Below are 19,431 nucleotides of genomic sequence, written 5' to 3'. Positions count from 1 at the left end.
TTCCTTCTGAGAGGCCACACAGCTAGTTCTTGAGCCCAGGTCGTAGGACTGAAACAGGCATTCTTTTCACTAAGGTGTCTCTTCCGAAACTTAGATTTCTAAAGCAAGAGCATTCACAGATCACTGAGACAAGCAGAGCAGATAGCTTAGTCCCAAACTATGGATGAGAAAACTGAAGCTCTGAAAGTTAAATGCCTTGGCTAAGAACCCTTAACTAATTTGTTAAGTGAAGACAACTGAATTCAAATCATCATGTCCAGAGCTGAAGGGAGTGTGTAACAGGAAGTCATTATTTATTGGACATAGGTCTATGTTTGGGATAATAATAAAGTTCTGGAAATATTGATTGTTGGTGTACTTAATGAATTGTCCACTTAAAATGGTTAAAATGGTAAAGCTTATGTTATGTAGGTTTTACCGCAATTTCTAAAATAATTACTTAAATAAAATAAAACAGTTTAAAGAGCTTACCTTAAAATGTTGAACACGAAGTATAAACTCTTTGGTTTACCCTTTAGCTATGTGGGCTCCAGGAAATTAATTAAAGGGCTAAATTATGGGGTAGAAGTTCTTTATCCCTAAATTGTAAAACAGTGAAAGAAATCTTCAATTATGTTTAAGAAAGAAAAAGAAAATAATGGAGAGGAAAGATGTTACACTTTTTTTTTTTTTTTTGGAGACAGAGTCTCAAGCTGTTGCCCTGGGTAGAGTGTAGTGGCATCACAGCTCATAGCCACCTCAAACTCATGGGCTTAAGTAATTCTCTTTGCCTCAGCCTCCCAAGTAGCTGGAACTACAGGAATCTGCCACAACGCCCAGCTATTTTTTTGTTGTTGTCATTGTTGTTTAGCTGGCCTGGGCCAAGTTGGAACCCGCTAGCCTTACCCACTGAGCTACAGAGGCTCTTTGATTATAATGAAGTAAATCTTTGCAACCTGTGTTTTTCCCCTGTGAATATTGTAAATAATTCTGTAAAGTAGTAGAATATTAAAATATCTGCCTACAAACAGACAAAATTACTAAAGACAGTAGCTGAATTTGACTATGTACCTTTTAGGGACAGGCATTCACCTAGGGACATTTAATTCTATTTTTTTTATTTAATCTTTCTCTTTATTCTCAAAACATCCTGGTGTTTAATGAAGGACAAAAAGCATGGGGCTGGTCCCTGTTTGGTTGCTAGCGTTTTAGGGGAGGCAGAACGTAGCCCTCAGGAATGTGAAAAGCATTATGTGAGAACCTAAGTAGTCACTACTGTGCGGAGCCTGAAAGCCCAGGTCAAATCCCCGGCTTATCCACAGATGTGTGGTAGGGCGTGAGCTCCAGCTACTGCGGAAGAAAAGGGGTAGAAACTGCTTTGAGAAGGCAACTGAGCAAAAGACCTGGCACCAGAAGGGTATAGTAGGAAAAAGTAGGGAAGGTAGAAAATAGGAATCACTAGCTCCTTTCTGATACTGCTTGAAGGCAGAGGCAAGTGACCCCAGGAGGGGGACAAAATATTAGCAGCTACTTGGATATAATATGGAAGATGCCAGAAGACTCAGAACTGGTCAATGGGTACTGCCAGGGAGGGGAATGCTGGTGACAAGAGTGGTGACAAACTTCCAATTTCTGTGCAGCCTGTTTCCCAGCCTCTAATACCTCCCCGTGATTGGCCTTCTCCAGGCTGTCGTAATCCATGACAGCCTTGTTAGTGATGAGTGAAAAGCTAAAGACTCGAAGTACACAGGGCCGTGCAGCTATCACTTCCGGTACGGTGCTCATGCCAACAGCGTCCGCCCCCAGCTTTTGCAGCAGACGGCACTCTGCCAGTCTCAAAGTTGGGGCTGGTCAACATCACACAGGTGCCTTCTTGCAGTGCTCGCTCCTCCCCATTTGTTTCCAGGCGCTGAGAGCCTTCTGCCTCATGGTCTAGTCGTGGGGATCATGGAAGGGAAATGAACTCCAAACCTTTCACCATTCGATCCTGTGAGTGGGTTCTGACCACAGAAACCAGGTAGGTTGATGTGATCATGGATCAGCATATCTCTAACCTCAAACTTGGGGCTGAGCCCTCCAGCTGCATTGGTAACCACCAGGGTGTCCACACCTATAAGCTGGAAAACCCTCACCGGGAATGTCACCTTCCAGTGCAGGTACCATCATGGAACCTGCGTCATCACACAGGCTCTGCCATTCAGGATCCCAAACACAGCCGACCAGCATGACCTGGCGGTATACTTTGGGGAAAATTGGGTATCTCACTGTAGTCAAAGACCTGGGGCTGAGTTAATTTATCAGCGAGACCTCCAAATCCAGAACTATAGATCACTGCCTCTTAAGGTTGGTATTTGATGCAGCACAGAAGCCATTCCACAATGTTCTGGTAATCCTCGGTTGGTTCTCCATGGTCCAGTTGACACCCTCTGACCCACCTGCCCCCTGCTGCTCCAATGCCATGGCCAACTGAGCTGTAGTCAGGGCTGATCAGCTCTGGGACATTTAATTATTTAAAAATATGTGAACTGGGCATTGCTATTAAATCCTATTCACAAAAGAAAAAGAAAATTGAAATGAGAGCATTTAAATAACTCATCAAACAGAGATTAAAACCTAAGTATTCTAAGATGAAAAGTCCAGTTTTTGTACATGTGCACACACACACACTTTTGTTTTAAAAGGTCACATACCCAGTTTCTATCATTCCTTCTGATTCTGAATCATCTAATCCTCTTGGCTTGCATCTTCACACACATAAACTCACATAATGTGTGAATGTGTGTGTCTGTGTAAATATTTGGCAACTTATGTAAAGAATGGAAATTTCAGCTGTTCTCATCTCCTAAACAAAGAGCCCACCAACTTCGCTTGGCAAGCCCCATGTGAATTAGTGGAGGTTTGTGTTTATGGCTGGTTGGATTAGATCTACCGTGTTCATTAACACGTTCCCCCGGGACCTCAGAATGAGCCCCTTTAGTGTCAGGTTGCAAGTGGTTGCCGTTTTACTCCAAGCAAACAACCAAAAAACAAAGGAGGAAAACCAGCACATTCTTGGCCTTGCTGTTATCTCTGAATCCTTTTGTCTCTCTTGCTTCACATTTCAAGGCATCAGATTTTAAAGCCTGAAAGTTCAAAGCCACCAGGGCAATGACTGTCCAAGCCTCTAGTAATTGAAGGTGCCCTCAGCGTAAACCAACAGTTCCCATATTGTGCCATTTGTCCAGGCAGATTTTCTTCCCCACTAAAGGTGCAGTATTGCCTTTTTATCACATCCAGCAAGATTGTTAACATATGTTGATTTATTATCAACTGAAGTTACTGCATTTATTTTTGAAGCTACAAGTATCACATATGCTGATTTCTGCATGTGTCTTAAATGAAATAGCCCCGTTTACTGGGAGCTCCTTTAAGTCTTGCTTTGTGTGTGTGCTGATCTAACCACCCTAATGCTGGCTGCACTGCCCAAAAGCTGCCCAGAGAAAGGGCCCCCAAGACTGTAAATTCCAGCAGTCTTTGTAATTCCCTCTAAGCCCCTCTCCTGCAAACACGTGTGTGTTCTCCTTTTTGGCACAGGTGAAAAACCGTTTTTACAACAATCTGGACTTTTGAAGGTTATTTCCACAATGGAAACTTGTTATTCCTCCTCATTAAAGAATATTCCATTTTACATGGGATGATGTATTTTTGTCGTTTTGTCTTATGTGGGGTGGTCAGCTCTCAACTGACTTCCACTTTGTGTTTGCATCCAAATCCACCCCTGTCTTGCCCATTCACAGCCTGACATTCTGTGACCCCCACCCCCCTTGTCCAGCTCTGGAGGACACCTATAAATATGACGTACACAAGGCCATCCTGCAGTTATTTGCCAAAGAGACAGCCAGTGATCTAGTCCTTGGTGTCCTCTGCCCGCCCCATGTGAGCAGTGATTATGTGGCTTTGTGCAGTTTGAAGGCACTTGTCCTGTGTGCCACAGAGGGAAGGGAACTGAGTACAACAATAACCAAACAACAAAAACCTGTGTTCTCCACCTGTCACTCCTGATTTCTAATTAAGCTCTTTTCTATCATCCCTGCCAGCAGATAATGCAAATCCTGTCCCTGTCCTTTCTGTCTTGTCATATGCAGCTTGATTTATGAGGCCTGGCTTCTGCTGACTGAAAGCTAAACACAGAAGGGTGGCAAAGCTAGTCAACAGCGATCGTAATGATGATGGGGCGCTTGTCACGCGGTCTTCACTCTACACATGCGCCGTACTCGTGACCACGCACTTGGCTGTGTGCCTGCCACCTGCCACCCAGAAACAACGTGTTCTATCTCCAAATCTCCCTCACAACAGCAGACCTCCACTAGCTGGCTCACCCCAAGCCGAGGAAATCTGCGGATGCTGGGGTCGTGTTAACTATCAAGACCGAAGGAAGAATGATTTTAAAGACCTGAGCTCCTCTCTGTAATGTAGGAAAATTCAACACGCACACAGGTAGGTATACAGTTTCCTCTTTGCCAGGGTTTGAGGTCAGCATATGTGTAAGGAATGTGCCAAGTGCTGGGGGAGAATGTGGGAGGGGGAGGGGTGAAGAAGGGGAGAGGGAAAGAGGAGGGAGGGGGAGGAAGAAAGGAGAGAAAGAAGAAATCTCTGTACCCTTTTCCATAGAGGTTGCTCTAGTTTGCGGTCCCACCGACAGTGTGTAAGTGTTCCTTCCTCTCCTCAACTTCATCAGCATCTGTTGTTTGGAAACTTTTTGATAAAAGCCATTCTCCCCATAGCTGTTGCTACCTCACTATGCTACTCAGCCATAAAAACCAACTGATGAATTTTTTACATTAATTCTGAATAAAACTGGAAACGATTCTCCCGAGTGAAATGTAACAAGTACGGAAAAACAAACGGCACAGGTGCTCACTACTGAACTGAAAGTGATGGGTCAGCCCTCGTGTGCACAGAGGGAAATAAAACTCAACGGAAGACGAGCAGGTGAGGGGGCAAAGTCACACCTACAGGTACCATGCACGCTATCTGGGTGAGAGGCACACCTGTACCTTTGACTCAAACTGTACAAAAGCAATTCGTGTAACCCAAATATTTATATCCCTATGATAGTCTGAAGTAAAAAAATAAGAAGAAGAAGAAAGGGAGGCAAGAGGGGAGAAAGCGAAGGAAGGAAGAAGATAAAAGGGAGGAAGGAAGAGCAGGATCTTTTTGTTCTTGCTTTTGTTTTTGCTTTTGGAGACAGAGTCTCACTCTGTCACCCTAGATAGAGTGCTGCTGCATCATAGCTCATAGCTCAAAGCTTGGGCTCAAGTGATCCACCTGCTTCAGTCTCCCAGAGTGCTGAGATTTTAGGCAAAAGCCACTGAGCCTGGCCAGCAGGATGTTTTTTGTACACACCACTGAGCCCAAGCAAGGACCCAGGGGATTTGAGGGGGCCTACTGCTCCCCAACCAGCATGGAAAAAAGGAAAAAATTGAGTTCCTTCAGGGGAAGTCCCAGACACCTAGCCAGCTTGAAAAATAAGAGGACAACCTGATGACAACAAGAACCCTCCAAGCAAGCCAGAATCAGGAGGTGTTTTGGTCCCCTGTGGAAACTAACAGATGTCATCTCAACATGTGTTCTTGAGTTGTTCTTCAGAAACTCCCACCTACAGGAAAAGCAGGTGGGAATGGGGGGGGCTGAGGCATTGACCTCTGACCTCCATTCTTAGCTCTACATTCCTCCTAAGGGGCCTATCACCCTCTCATGCTCATTATCACATTCCTTTCTGCTAATCCCAGACTCTCTCACTCCATCTGTGCTACCTGCCCCTTCAGGACTTGCAGCCTTTGGGGGCCAAACCAATGTATAACATCCATGCACTGAGTCACGATTCTGCTGCCTGAAATGTACCCTGGCCTTTAAAAACCCTGACTGGACTTTGAAGAGTGAGCATCTCATCTTCCTTGCAAGGCACCCTGCAAATAAATGTCTTTTATCCCACAGGCTTCATCGTTCACCTTGGCTGTGCTGGGCAAGCAGACCCCAGTTTGGTTTGACAACATAACTTGTAATTGGGAGAAACATATTATTTAAAAATTTGCATTTATATAAAAAAAGAAGCACATAATAGTGAGACAACCTGGTTAGATCAGGAAAGGGGTATAGAATGTAATTCTCCTTTTTTTAATAAAGCAAGACTAGTGTGTATCTGTATGGGGTACCTGCACGCGTGTGGAGGGTAAATGTGTGGGGGGAAGATATATATGTGTGTCTTCGTGGTGCCCACATGCATGTGGGGGTCTAGAACCCAAAGGAAGATTCCAAATATGGTGAAACATTTCCTTTGGCCTGTAATGTCACATGCCTCAGTTATCAGAGGATTGGAGGGGTGGTACGCCCTTTTATATTATTATCCATTTTCCTTTTATAAACTGATGTTCAATGTTGGGTCTTAATGATGGAAAACTGGCTTTTAAGAGATCAGCACAGGAGCTCATTGAACAGCAGCTTTCATAGCTATGGTCCCCCAACCCTGTAGGGAGTGGCCGTATTGGGGCCTGGCTTCTCCCAAACCAGACTGCCCACCACACACCCTGAAGTTGACCTCGGAGGCTAAGGCCCTGGGAAATGCACCCAAGAGCAGCACAGCTTTTATCTGTGGCTTTTCCATCTGTGAGTAACTTTTCTGTCTCAGGCATCCTCTGGCGCCTCAAACTCCGTCTCCCCTCTCTTGGCCTGGGTACCCTGCCCAGCCCCACCCGGCCATAAAATGTTCTTAATTCCTCCCTTTTTCATATCCACCCAATGTTTTGGGTGGATTTAAGAAATCAAATCCAAAAATTATATGCACACCATGAACTTGAAAAGCCAGAAATTGAACGTGCGTGAACAAGCAAAGCCTAAGTGGGAATGGCTGATGCACAAGACGATGGAAGCTTCACTTTTCCTTTTAAAATAAAAAAGCCTTTTTTTGTAGTCAAAAAGTACGTTAAATATATATTTTACAATTCAATCCAGGCTATATTTTACTATATAAAAATGGAGGGGAGATTAGCATGATCACATTATGTTTTACAGGGCCACCTCGAGAAAGAGAGAGAAAGGCAGGAAAAGCGATTCAGTTTTTCTTTCTGTCAGAGTTGCTGAGGGACATTTGCAAATCTGAGAACAACATTTTTAAAAGCCTCTTAAAAAGCACCACACATTTTCTGCTCTCCACACCCCTCCGCATATCTTCAAGAAGGTTCCCAGATAAGGAAACAAGACTCTGAAACTAGTGAGTCAAGGTTGGGACGGGGAACCATCCAGGATTGTTATCAAAAGGCCATTTGTCCTTGGACAATGGTTTTTATAGTTTTTGGAATATCTGTAAATGATAAGCACAGCATTTCCCATCCATATTTAAAAATCTAGATGAATTAAATGCCTAAGACTGAAACAATAAAATAAGGATTTAGGAAAAGAAATGCTATTCCCCAAACACTTAGTATATGTGAACTTTGAAAACGTTATGTGTGGCAATAAGCTGTATTCTAGAGATGATACGTCCATCTGCTTTGAACTTGGAATGTAAGACTCTCTTCTGAGCCAACCAAGGCCTTGTTTTGTAATGTTAGGCTTGAGTTTTGTAGACTGCCTCAATTGAAAATGAAGCAACTGAATATTTCAATTTAGTGGCCACAATATTTTAAGCAGATTATCCCAAAAGACATACCATCAATCTACGACATTGATTTTTTGCATTCTAAAATATTATTTTTAAAAACTGATATCAAATGTATAAGAACTAATTAAATTTAAAGTAAATTCTCATTATTTAAAGATTCACTAACTTGAAATTACAGGCAATTTAGACTGTGTGTATTTCGGCCACATTGCCTTTTTGATATCTATCAAAAATAATCATTTGACAGAAATAATAAGAAGTCACAACAATAATAAAGCAATGGGGGATAGGTGTGAATTCAGTAACTTTTGTCACAAGCTCCTTCCATTTCTTGCATTTCCTGCCTCATTCTCTGCTCAGTGGCAGTCATTGACACCAGTCACGCAGTCTTCCCTGCCGTAGTCACCAAGGGCCTACCTGGTGCCAGGCGCTGGGGAAATGGCAGGTGAATGAGACTCAGGATGTGTGCTCAAAGAGCTCCCAGCCTGGTGTCAGGCACTTTTGGACAACTGACTGTAAGATGCTGGGGAGGAGGGCTCTGTGATAGAGGTTACGGGTATTTGGGGAGCACAAGGAGGTAGACAAAGCCCCTTAGGAAAGTCAGGACAGGCCTCCCGGAGTGGCAACCCCAAGCCCGGACTTCAACAAGGACTTGACCTCGCCTTGCCTCTCCTGGACCACAGCCCTCATTCTCTTCCATTCTTCCCACCAACCTCTCCCAGCGGAGCCTCCACCCCATCATGGAGTGATCTTACTGAAACAGGCCTGAAGATTTTCCTTCCACTTCCTTCTGCTCATGACTACTTCTCAGCATATTATACCAAGGAATTCTGAGACTAAAGAGGGGAAATCCACACCCCCAACAGTATCTATCAGCTGCCTCTCTGCAATGGGTCTCTGAAGTCCCCTTCCTGTTTATCATATATATATATATATGTTTTTAATCCCAGTTTATATTATACCTGTGCTTATTTCTATATATAAGTAGGGTTTTTCCCCCAAAGCATTGAATAAATGTGTATCTCCAAGCATAGAAGTCATGCTGGCATGGCTATGTCTCACAGCCCTGGGAGTGGACACCAAGCCCCTTGAAGGAGGAAGCCAGTGCCTCAGGCCAACACACACTCCTCACAGCTGTCCAGAGGAACAGAACCAATGGAAAGTGTATATATGCAGAGAAATATATTTTAAGGAATTAGCACACAGGATTATCGAGTCTCATGAGTACAGAATCTGCAGAATAGGGTGTCAGGCTGGAGACCTGAGAGAGCCAAGGTGTCATTCAAGTTCAAAGGCAGAATTCCATGTTGCTTGGGGGAGATCAGCTTTTTTGTTCTATTCAAGTCTTCCACTAATCTGATGAGGCCCACTCACATTATGGAAGGCAATCTGCTTTACACAAAGTCCACCAATTTAAATATTATTCACACACACGCACATAAACCCAGGATGCCTGACCCACTATGTGGGCACCATGGTTCAGCCAAGTGGACACATAAACTCACCCACCAGCACTACAGTGCCTGTACCTTTTGGATTGAGTCTCCTCCCGCCACTCTAGCTGCCAGAATTTTGGCATGCAAGAACCTTTCATTATCACTCATTTTCCCACATTTATTTTGTATACAGTAAAACAAAAATAAAATCAGTTCCTGACTTCATGAAACATATATTCTGGTGAGAATCTCAAAGGTGTCTAGAGAAACATTAATCACATAAACACAAAAATGAATGCAAAATTGCAAGAGCAATAGCTGCTCCTCCCTGGAAGGACAGAGAACTAGGGGTAGTGACACAGAAACCTGCCCCCACCGGGGAAGTGGGGGAAGGCTGGCGGGGAGAGAGGTGCTTGATGGTGCAAGGTCAGAGGCCTGAGAGTGCTGGATTGAGCCTCCCTGTCTAATTTTCTCACGGAGGCCTCTCTGCATCACGTCAATGTATCATGTGATAATGTTTAGAAAATAATTCTAGCAGCCACCTTTAAGGCGTGCGCAAGTCCTCCCTTCATCCCTGGAGCGGCACTGCTCGCAATTCACAATTGAATATGGGGGTGAGAAGCAAGGAGGCGCAGAGAATGCCTTCCAGAGTTTGTGAGGGCCTGAGTGATGATGTCAGTTAGTTACCAGAGCTCACTGAGCTTTTATTCCAGGTCACGACCGTGCTGGGGCCACAGGGTGAGGCACTGTCCTGGTTCTCAAAGAGCCAAGAGTCAAGGAGGGAATCAAACAGGAGAACAGTGAATAATTTAATTCTTTGAATTCTGCACCAGCCCCCACCAGGGAGCTGGAGTAACCCTAGGGAGGCTGAAGTAGGGGGCGGCAGGTGGTGAGACAGAGAAACTTTCTGGAAGGCAAAGTATGTGCTGAATCTTAAATGATGAGTCCTAATTATCTGAGCAAAGCAGAGAAAAGTCTGTTCTCTGCACAAGCAGAAAGAAGGAGAGCCCAGAGGAGAGAAGCATGTCCTGAAGCTTCAAAAGAGCCAGAGGTAACTTGCCCTGATTGGGGATTGGTGGGTCCCAGATGAGAGAAGCTGCCTTGGAGGACAGACAAGTAGGCAAGGGCTTCCGGGAAAGTGCTTCGCAGTCTTTTTGAACTGTGACCCACAGTAAGAAACGCATTTTGCATTGAGACATGGATCCATAAACCACATACAAGTTTCCTGTGCTGGGATGTCCGCTCAGACTTGCTCACAGTGAGTTCTGGCACTTCTGTTCCAGTTTGTCATGGTGGTGACATCACTGTTCCTTATAACATTCTGAAGAATACAATTCTAAGATATATTAGAAAGTTTTCATTTTATCTTCAGGGCACCAGAAAACTATTGATGGCGTCTTAGGTGCCTGGAGACATGCCCAGGCTTACATTTTATAGAAATTCCTATGGTAACAGTGAGGGCAGAGTAGAGGAGTCCACACTTAGAATTTGGAAGTCAGCTCCAAGGCCATTTATTAATTAGTAATTACTACTACTGGCCAGGCACAGTGCCTCATGCCTGTAATCCTAGCACTCTGGGAGGCCAAGGTGGATGAATTGCTTAAGCTCAGGAATTTCAAACCAGCCCAAGGGAGAGCAAGACCTCACCTCTATGAAAAATACAAAAACTAGCTGGGCATAGTGGCCAGCACCTATAGTCCCAGCTACTTAGGAGGCTGAGGCAAGAGGATTGCTCAAGTTCAAGAGTTGGAGGTTGCTGTGAGTTATGAAGATGCCATGGCACTCTACCCAGGGTGACAAAGTGAGACTCTATCTCAAAAATAAATAAATAAACACATAAAATAAAATAAAAAATAAAAAGTAATTACAATTACTATTAGTAATTACTAATTAGTGAATTTGTAATTCAGCCTGAGCACCTAAGTTAAGGGAGCTGATTTGGAAATGGTGTGATATTAAGGAGCCAGAATGCACAGGACCAGCAGACTAAAGCTCAGGAGGGGGTGGGAATGCTAAGGGAATGTTCGTTTTCTGGGTTAGGCAGGACATGGACTGTAGAAAAATGAGATGTGCGTCAGCCTTGGACACATTGAGGTGCCCATGGGATGTTCCCAGTGTGAATGGCAGCACAGAGGAGGGCGCGGGAGAGCTGTCTGCACGGTGTGAGGACAGAACGTCCATCCCTTTGAGTGCCTCTGAGAACCTTTCGGGTGGCTGAAACTGTCAAAGCTATTCTGATCATAATGCCAGGCTGTCCTATGCTCTTTCACCCTCGCTCTTTCATGAATACACAGTGGAGGTTTGCACAGGCTTCCTCACATGTGACACTGAAATCAGTTGAGTGCAGAGGCAGTCTCCTGATGTTTGCTTTGAGACAACACATGAGGGAGATTTGCCACAGTGTAAAAAAGTGCCACTTTTCTCACTGAATTACTTGCTTTGGAACATATATTTATTGTTCAGAAAATATTATTTATGACAACCTGTAGTGCATTTATTATTTTTAAATGAATAAATTTTGTATTTTTAAAATGCAGTAGAAACTCCGAAGTTGACTACCTTCTTACATTGGCCATTTCTTTTAAGGTGACCTAATTTTCACAGACTGGACACAAACCACATGTACGTATCGGTACAGCAGGCCTAGTTCCTTATGGTGACCACCTCCGTATGCTGACTGCTTTGTTACAGTCCGTTGGGTGGTCAACGTACAGAGGTTCTACTGTACTAAAACATTAACATTTTTCAGTTTTAATTTCTAATATAGTAAATGTCAGTAGATAGAACACATAAGAACAAAATTTTTAAGGATGTAAAAGATAAACTGGGGCCAAAAATTTTGAAATTTGCTAGCCTAGAAGATCATCCCCTCCCCCACTTCCACCTCTCAGTCACAAGTACCATTCGCCTAAACCCCATTCTTCCCTTCCAGGTTAAGTTCAGGTTCCCCTTCCTAAGGAGTCTTCTTCTCAGGCCATTGGACATCAGGAGTTGCTGCCTCTTCCATTCCCACCAAACCTTAGCTGTACATACACATCCACACAATATTGCTGCTATCATTTTCTTTATATCTGTCTTTTTTTTAATTTTTCATTTATACTTAAGAACCTATTTTGAGCAACCTACTAGCCACTGCAAATAAACAGGGATAGCATAAGAAACAGGGCAGAGAGAAAGATCAAGTCAAAATGCTGGCTAATATCTCATAGTTCTCAGATTCCCTGACAAAGTCAGAAAGCTTATTACGACTCTAGCACCCTGCTTTTAAGCATCAAATTATTAAAGATGACCATGTGCATTGTTAGGGATGGAAAAAAGGTAGAAAGGAAGGGAAGGAAAGAGAGAGGAAGGCTGTAGATTAAAAATAATAATATTGACAGTTTTCAATTACTTATGCTATTAGAGGACAGGGAGAATCCTGATGGATAAATAGACTCCTAGAGGTCTAATTTTAGCAAACAATTTCTTCCCCAAACTTGACATGTTGGAGAAGTGAAAGTACAGCAAGAAAAACAAGAAGCTTAAATAAGTTCAACTTTTCAACCTGGAAATGTTACGCCAAAGCAAAGCTGTTGACTTGGTGGCTTGTAACTATAAGATGGTGTAGACCGATCTCATAATCGGAAGATTATAAAATTATTCATTCTATCCCAACCACCTCACAATTAATGTCTGTGTGGATTTTGTCTAACATAAACATATTATTCTTGGACTATTATTAATTGTGATGAAAGTCCCTATTGTAATTCTATATCTTTTCAAAGACCTACCTGGGAATTCACTATTCAGTTTCAACATTTGCAAAATTAGTGTGCAGTGTCACCTGGCTCCAGTCGGGAAAGTCGAATCACTTTTCCAAAAAGCACAGTAGTTTTATGGCCTGTCCTAAACTGCAAATTGAGAGATTAAATGATACAAGCTTATTTAAAGCATGTTATGTATGTATTATTGTTCTCAGTCTGGTTTCAAAGCTGTAAACGGTCCTCGGTAAATTATTGTGAGCTAGGCAGGAAGTAATACATCCAACTGCCAACCAGATTCCTAATTCCTCATCCACAGAGGAAGAGTACAGCATTTAACTTCAGACAGCCAAGGCCAGGTTCAGGGCAGTGGCACAGAGTAGGTCTCCACTCACACATACCTGGGGAAAGACCTCTTCCTACGTGACATTGTAATGAACCATAAATATCCTAAGTTCTAAGTCTCCAAAGCAGTTTCAATACTATTTAATAAAGTAATTAATTATGTAATTACATGCCATTTAATGTTTATAATTTTATGATATTTCCGGTAAATAAATTTATAAATCTAAAAGATAAATTTTTATCAAACTATGAGTCTCAATTTTAGTTCCTAAAAATCTAATCAGCATTCATAAGGTCCTTAGACTTCATGGGATGGGATCCCTGAAAAAGCAAAGGTGCTATAGAGTGGTCCCACCAGGCTCTTTCCTGCTTAAATCCTTGTGTAACTTTTAGGGTGTTATCTCCTCAAAGCAAAGAATAGCAACTTTCTGTTTCTGTTTTAAAATGTTGTAGTAATGAAGAAAAAAAAAAAAAAACTTAAAGTGGAACAGCTTATTTCTCTAATTATGCCGCCCTTCCTTTTCACTTGGACACACTGGAGGATGCTGGATCAGGGACAGGCAGGGTACAGCCTGCAGGCCAAGTCCAAGCCAGTCACCTTGTTTTTTATACATCTTATGGGATAAAAACAATTTTTACAATTTTAAATGCTTGGAAAAGTCTAAGCAAGAATTTCATAACACATAAAGCTCAAAAATTCTAATTCCAGGGTCCATAAATAAAGTTTCTTTGGAATGCAGCCAGGCACATTCATTTGCATTACTGTCTATGGCCACTTCCCGCTACAACAGCAGAGGTGAATGGTTCCAATAGAGACCATGTAGCTCACGAAGCCTGACGGATTACTAGCTGGCCCTTGCCAGAAAAAGCTGTGCCCCTATGCTGATGCCTCTAAGCACCCGTGAGGAGAGTTCTGGGAGAGCTCATGCTGCCTCTCAGTTCATGCCGCTATATATATATTGGGAACCCGTAAGATGCTAAGCAGACTTAATTTTCAAATTGCTCTCCAAGGAACCAAGATCATCACTTTACACCTTGACAGAAACCACCTTCATCCTCCTTTCCCTCACATTGTCTGACTTTTTAAAAATAGACTGATCTTCACAGACAATGATGACCCTTCTGAGTTCTATAAGGAAGAACATGAACTCTGTGCCATGTTCCATTCTCACTTCCTCCTGGAGCATCTTTTCCAGGTTAGGGCTTGAGGGACATGGATGCTTACAGAAGATTCAGAGATTTCTCAGGATGGCTGGAGAGTGGATTCATAAAACCAACAATCCCATAATGAATATAGATTGGGAGCAGCAAGGCAGAAAGCCTAAACAGGGGGTGATATTTATCAAGGGTATAAAAAGTGCTTCTGCAAGTATATGGCTTGTCCCTAAAAACATAAAGACCAAATAAAAATGAAATCAATGAAATAGGAAGAGAAAGGAGACTTAGCTCTAAGGGATAGAATTTCCTGAAAGTAACTAAATGTTGAAATAAGTCCTGGACTTACTTCAGGGCTTCTTTTAGAGTGAGGAGGGTTTCTTATCTCGAGAACTTACCCGAAGGCAGAGAGATGGAACAGGTACTTCTTTCCTGCACATTCCAAACCGTGACTCCAATAATGAGGAATGAGGTTGGTTCTTTCCTTTAGGTGGGTCCTGAACAAAATTCTGACAGCCCAAAGATTGGAGGGAAGAGGCGGTACAAAGAGCACAGGACACTGCTTGTAGGGGGAAAAGTGAGGCTGTTCTTCTGTTTCCCTTATAATATCCCTGCTGGGTATATTTAATCCTGGCTGGGAACATTCTCCTCCTGTTTTAGAACAAGTGCCTGTGATGACTCAGAAAACAAGGAGGGGCTGGAATGAGGGAGGTAATTTTGGGGGTCCAGAAAGATGGCCTCTTCTCTAGTCTGTTCAGTGTCCACTGGCCAATCACCCGCCTGATGCTTTAAGGTCATTGTTAAAATCAGCAGAAAAAGTAGAAAACCCAAGGTCTTGTCTTCACTATCATTTTATGTTACAAAACTGGAATCTTTAACCTAGGATGGGTAGGAAAATGGGAAGGAAATGGGGTTGAAACAGCTTGAGTTAAACGCTGATGATTGTTGAAACTGGGAGATGAGTTAACACATTTGTTATAGGAGTTAATTAAAATGGAGTCTCTACTCTGTTGCATGTTTGAAATTTCTACACTAAAGAGTTAAAATGTTATAATCTTGGTGCTCCATAAAGTGGGTAAATTTCCTTGATGCAAAAATAAATTATTTTATCAGATGTTCAGATCATCTTTTCCCTCCAGTACTTAAACTTTCACAGACCTTCTGAGCAAAATTTGATACACATGTTCCAGTTTCACTTGCTCTTAAAAATAGCAAAATGTAGGATTTCTCTTCAGGAGTGATTAGCTGTCCCAAATGGTTTGGCTCAGACTGACTAAATCCTCCTTCTTGGACGTAGAAAATCACAGCTGCCAGCCCAACCTTAATATGAACTCCCACATTGGAGGAGCCCGTGTTAATTGCAAGATCAGGCCATACTCATTTTCCCTTTGCTCAAGTAAAGCATAGCAGGGGCAGAATTCAGGAACCATTCAACGTTTGTTTCCTATACAAAAATAAAAAGGTGAACACTGTGTCAACATTTTCCTGGGTGGAACAGTTGGTCAACATTGATGGCCCAGTGATTTCTTACCTTATGCCCTCTCTCGTTGGCCTCTATTAACCAAAAAACCCACCTACATCCAATCCTAGATCAACAATATACCCTATTATGCTCATACTATTTGCAAAAATTAAGATTTTTAAATTTTTGTGTTCCCCATTATTGGAATTTCCAGAATTTTGGAATTGTATATCAATTTAGATTGTATGTTGACTTTTCATTATGAAAGTATGATACATACATACTTTGTCATCTCTCAATGTTGTCATACAGTTGTCATTTCTCAGTGATCGAAGGCCAGCTGGAGCTGTCCCTCCCTAGCTCTCTGCTCATTCTGGAGCTGCTGCCACTCTGTCCACACCACCGAAAGAAGGAGAGTGGCCTGCTCCCAGGCTCCCTCTCTCAGGTGGTGAAAGGCTGTTTAGGGCCCCAGGTCAGGAAAGCACTACCTAACAAATTACCACACATTTAGCAGCTAAAGACAACAAACATTTATTATCCCACAGTACCCAGGTGTTAACAGTCTGGGAATGGCTTATCTGAGCCCTCTGCTCAGGGTCTCCTGAGGCTACTATCAAGGTGACAGCTGGATCACACTGAGGTCCCATCTGAAGCTTGCGGTTTTCTTCCAAAGGCTTGTGGTCATTGGTCAAATTTATTTCCTTGCAGCCATAAAATTCATTACAACTTCCAAGCCAATAAGAGAGACAGTCTTTTAAAGGGCCTGATTAGGTCAGGTCTGCCCAAGAGAATCTCCATTTTAATGAACTCAAAATCAATTGATTTGGGACCTTTGTTACATCTACAAAATCCCTTCACTTTTGCTATATAAGTAACCTAATCCAAGGAAGGACGTCAGTGATATACTCTGGGTAGGGGATGATATGAAGGTTCTACACAAGTGGGAGGTGGCATGGGGGAGCGGGGAGCCACTGAGGACCGTACTGCACCATAGAGTCTACGTCTCCTAAAAGCTTGAGCTCTTACATTCCAAGTACATAAAGGCAGCACTGGTAACACATGGGGACAGGTTCTATCTTGAGCTAGGACCAGTGGTTCCTTAGAATTATCTGGGTGCGTTTTGACCCTGTGCCTCACACCAGAGACATTAATGTGATGGTCTGGGATGCCACTTGAGCACCCGGGTACTTTTAAAGCTCTCAGGTGATTGTACTGTGTAGCCAGGGATGGGAACCACTAGTCCAGACCTCTAAGAAATGTATTTCCTCTTCCTCAGTCCTACTAAAATAGGCCATGCCACCAGAAGGACAGTGACGGCTATAATAATCACAGAAACTAGACATTACGGTTTGGCAAATGCAGAACAAGTTACATTTTACAAAATTTTATTACAGATCATCCTGAGAAAGGGAATCCACTGGGTCAGGTAATTCTTCTCACCATGTTTCTCTTCTTATTAAGATAAAAAGATGTAAATATGAGAATTGCTCAAAGTCACACTGCTGTTAAGGAAAAATATAGCAAAGCTAGGATTTGCCTCTCAGTATTTAGTTACTGGCTGTATGACTTCAGGCAAAACACTGGATCTCTATGCTTCTTAGTTTCCTCACCGGTAAAATGAGACAATTTTAGTGCCTTGCTCTGACACTACTGAGATTAAGTGAGAAGCTTTGTGTACAGAAACAGTTTAAGCCCCAGGCTGAGGGGTGCAGTGACAAGTCCCAGGCTGAGGGGTGCAGTGATAAGCCCCAGGCTGAGAGGCGCAGTGATAAGGCCCAGGCTGAGGGGTGCAGTGACAAGGCCCGGGTGCCCAGCATGGGAGTGGGATATCTGTTACAGTGAAATCCTAGCTCTGCCCCACTACAGAACTGCATGGCCGCCTTCAGAGTTTGAATTTACATGTAATTGGGTGAGATTTCACAGGGGAGCAGTTTGAAAGCTCAGATAGTACACTGGCTATTTGATGTCCTTGGTCGGGATTGGTTCTAGGCAAAGACAGAAGCTAAAGTTGGCACCTAGCTGCCCCACATGTGTCGGGCTTTTCTGTCGGCCTCCCCAACCAATGCCCAGCACCTCATTGCTGCTGGCCCTGCCCAGCCCCACCCCCCCATCTCCAGAATTCATTCTCTAAATCACTCTAAATCATCCCACCCATCCTCACCCTCCTTCTGCACACTCTCTGTGGGCTACCACTGGGTTTAAATGTCATTTGTGTAATTACTGTTCCTACCTTGCAGTTTCTAGGCACTCCCCATTTCCAGCTATATCCTGCAGAATGCTGCCCTGCAGTCCATGAGCACCTTGAACTCCACGTCTGAATCTACACACCCCTGCTCAGTGAGTGTCCCATCATCCTCCTTCAGGCAGAGTCAGGCACGGGAGCCTTCCTAGAATCCTCCTCTTCCTTGTCTAGAAAATGACAAATGGCCAGACTAATGAAGACCCTCCTAGAGCCTGCCCCCACCTCCCACCTCACAGCCAGTGCTACAGATGCTCAGTGACTCTCTGTCTTCCAGCCACCTCTCCCACACAGCTGCCCCAGTGACCTTTCTAAAACACTCCAGAAATACGGTCACGTCACCGCCCTCTTCAGAAGACTTTCTCAGTTCTCTCAGGCCTACAGTTGAGTCCAGACGCATCTTCCTCTCTCAGCTTTCCAGGGTCCAGTCCCTGCAGTGGATTTCATGTCCCTCCTACATCCCCCACCTGTCCCCCACAGCCAGCACAGCTGCCACTCTGACCACCATGCCATGCCTGAGTTTGTTCTCTGCTACTCGACTCGGAACGACTCGAGGGCAAGGACTGCAAGCCAAGGCCTTTGCCTACCTACAGTGTGCCTCAGTGAGTCTTTGCTTCATCTACTGACACTGCCGAACCAAACTTCATCTCAGGGTGGCTGCATATCCAGCCCTGTGCTTTTGTGGTAATGAAATATATTGACTACGCAGCTCTGAGCTGGATTAATTCCCCTCCTGTGCTCTTCAGCAAGACACTGGGATATATATAGACACACAAATATGCAGCGGGTAAGCCACTTTTGTATTGCTGTCTCAATCATTAATAAAATTCTTCAAGGTCAGTATTGCTGTGACTGTAAAACATAAGGCAAGATCATGGACTTTTAGAGATTTCTCTGTCTCTTACTTCTAGAGCACACGTTGAACCCAAACTGAAAATGCTCTATCCATTATGGCTCCCAAAGCAGGGCATCAGAAGAGAAAATCAAGGCCAGGAGGCTGGCTCACCTGGTGTGGACAAAGGAGGGACCTTCTAGTGGCACACAGGGCCTGGCAATCCTGGGTCGGTAGGGAGAGGAGCAGGTGCCAGGGCTGTCCCCACGCATGGAGAAAACAGTGCTCTCAATGAAGTGGCTTTGTCTTGTTATGCTTCCCTTCCACTACACTGATTGAACATTTTGAAGGATTTTTCAAAATTCTTTCAAGCAAATCTAGATCCTTTTTGGAGCTTGGGGGAGGTGAGGGAAGTGAAGCCCCAGTTTAATAATAATGAATAGCACCCAGAGCCACTGCTATGTGCCAGGATGTTCTGCACGGGGGCAGGTGACCGCATTTCTGCCATCTGGCTGAATCTCTTCATCACGAGTGCTTTCAGATACAGAGCATGTATCCAAAAATAAGTGCCCTATATTTCTCGGGGCTGATAACTGTGCTGACA

At 43.6% G+C, this 19,431-nt stretch overlaps 1 pseudogene; it reads right to left on the bottom strand.

The window, feature by feature from the left end:
* Nucleotides 1-1,550: 1,550 nt before the first annotated feature.
* LOC128584373 (purine nucleoside phosphorylase-like) lies at nucleotides 1,551-19,099 on the bottom strand (annotated as a pseudogene).
* Nucleotides 19,100-19,431: the final 332 nt, after the last annotated feature.

The sequence above is a fragment of the Nycticebus coucang genome, chromosome 4 (assembly GCF_027406575.1).
Source record: "Nycticebus coucang isolate mNycCou1 chromosome 4, mNycCou1.pri, whole genome shotgun sequence".
NCBI classification, from domain to species: Eukaryota; Metazoa; Chordata; class Mammalia; order Primates; family Lorisidae; genus Nycticebus; species Nycticebus coucang.
The sequence above is the reverse complement of the archived record's forward strand: the minus strand, read 5'-3'. Positions and strand labels throughout refer to the sequence as shown.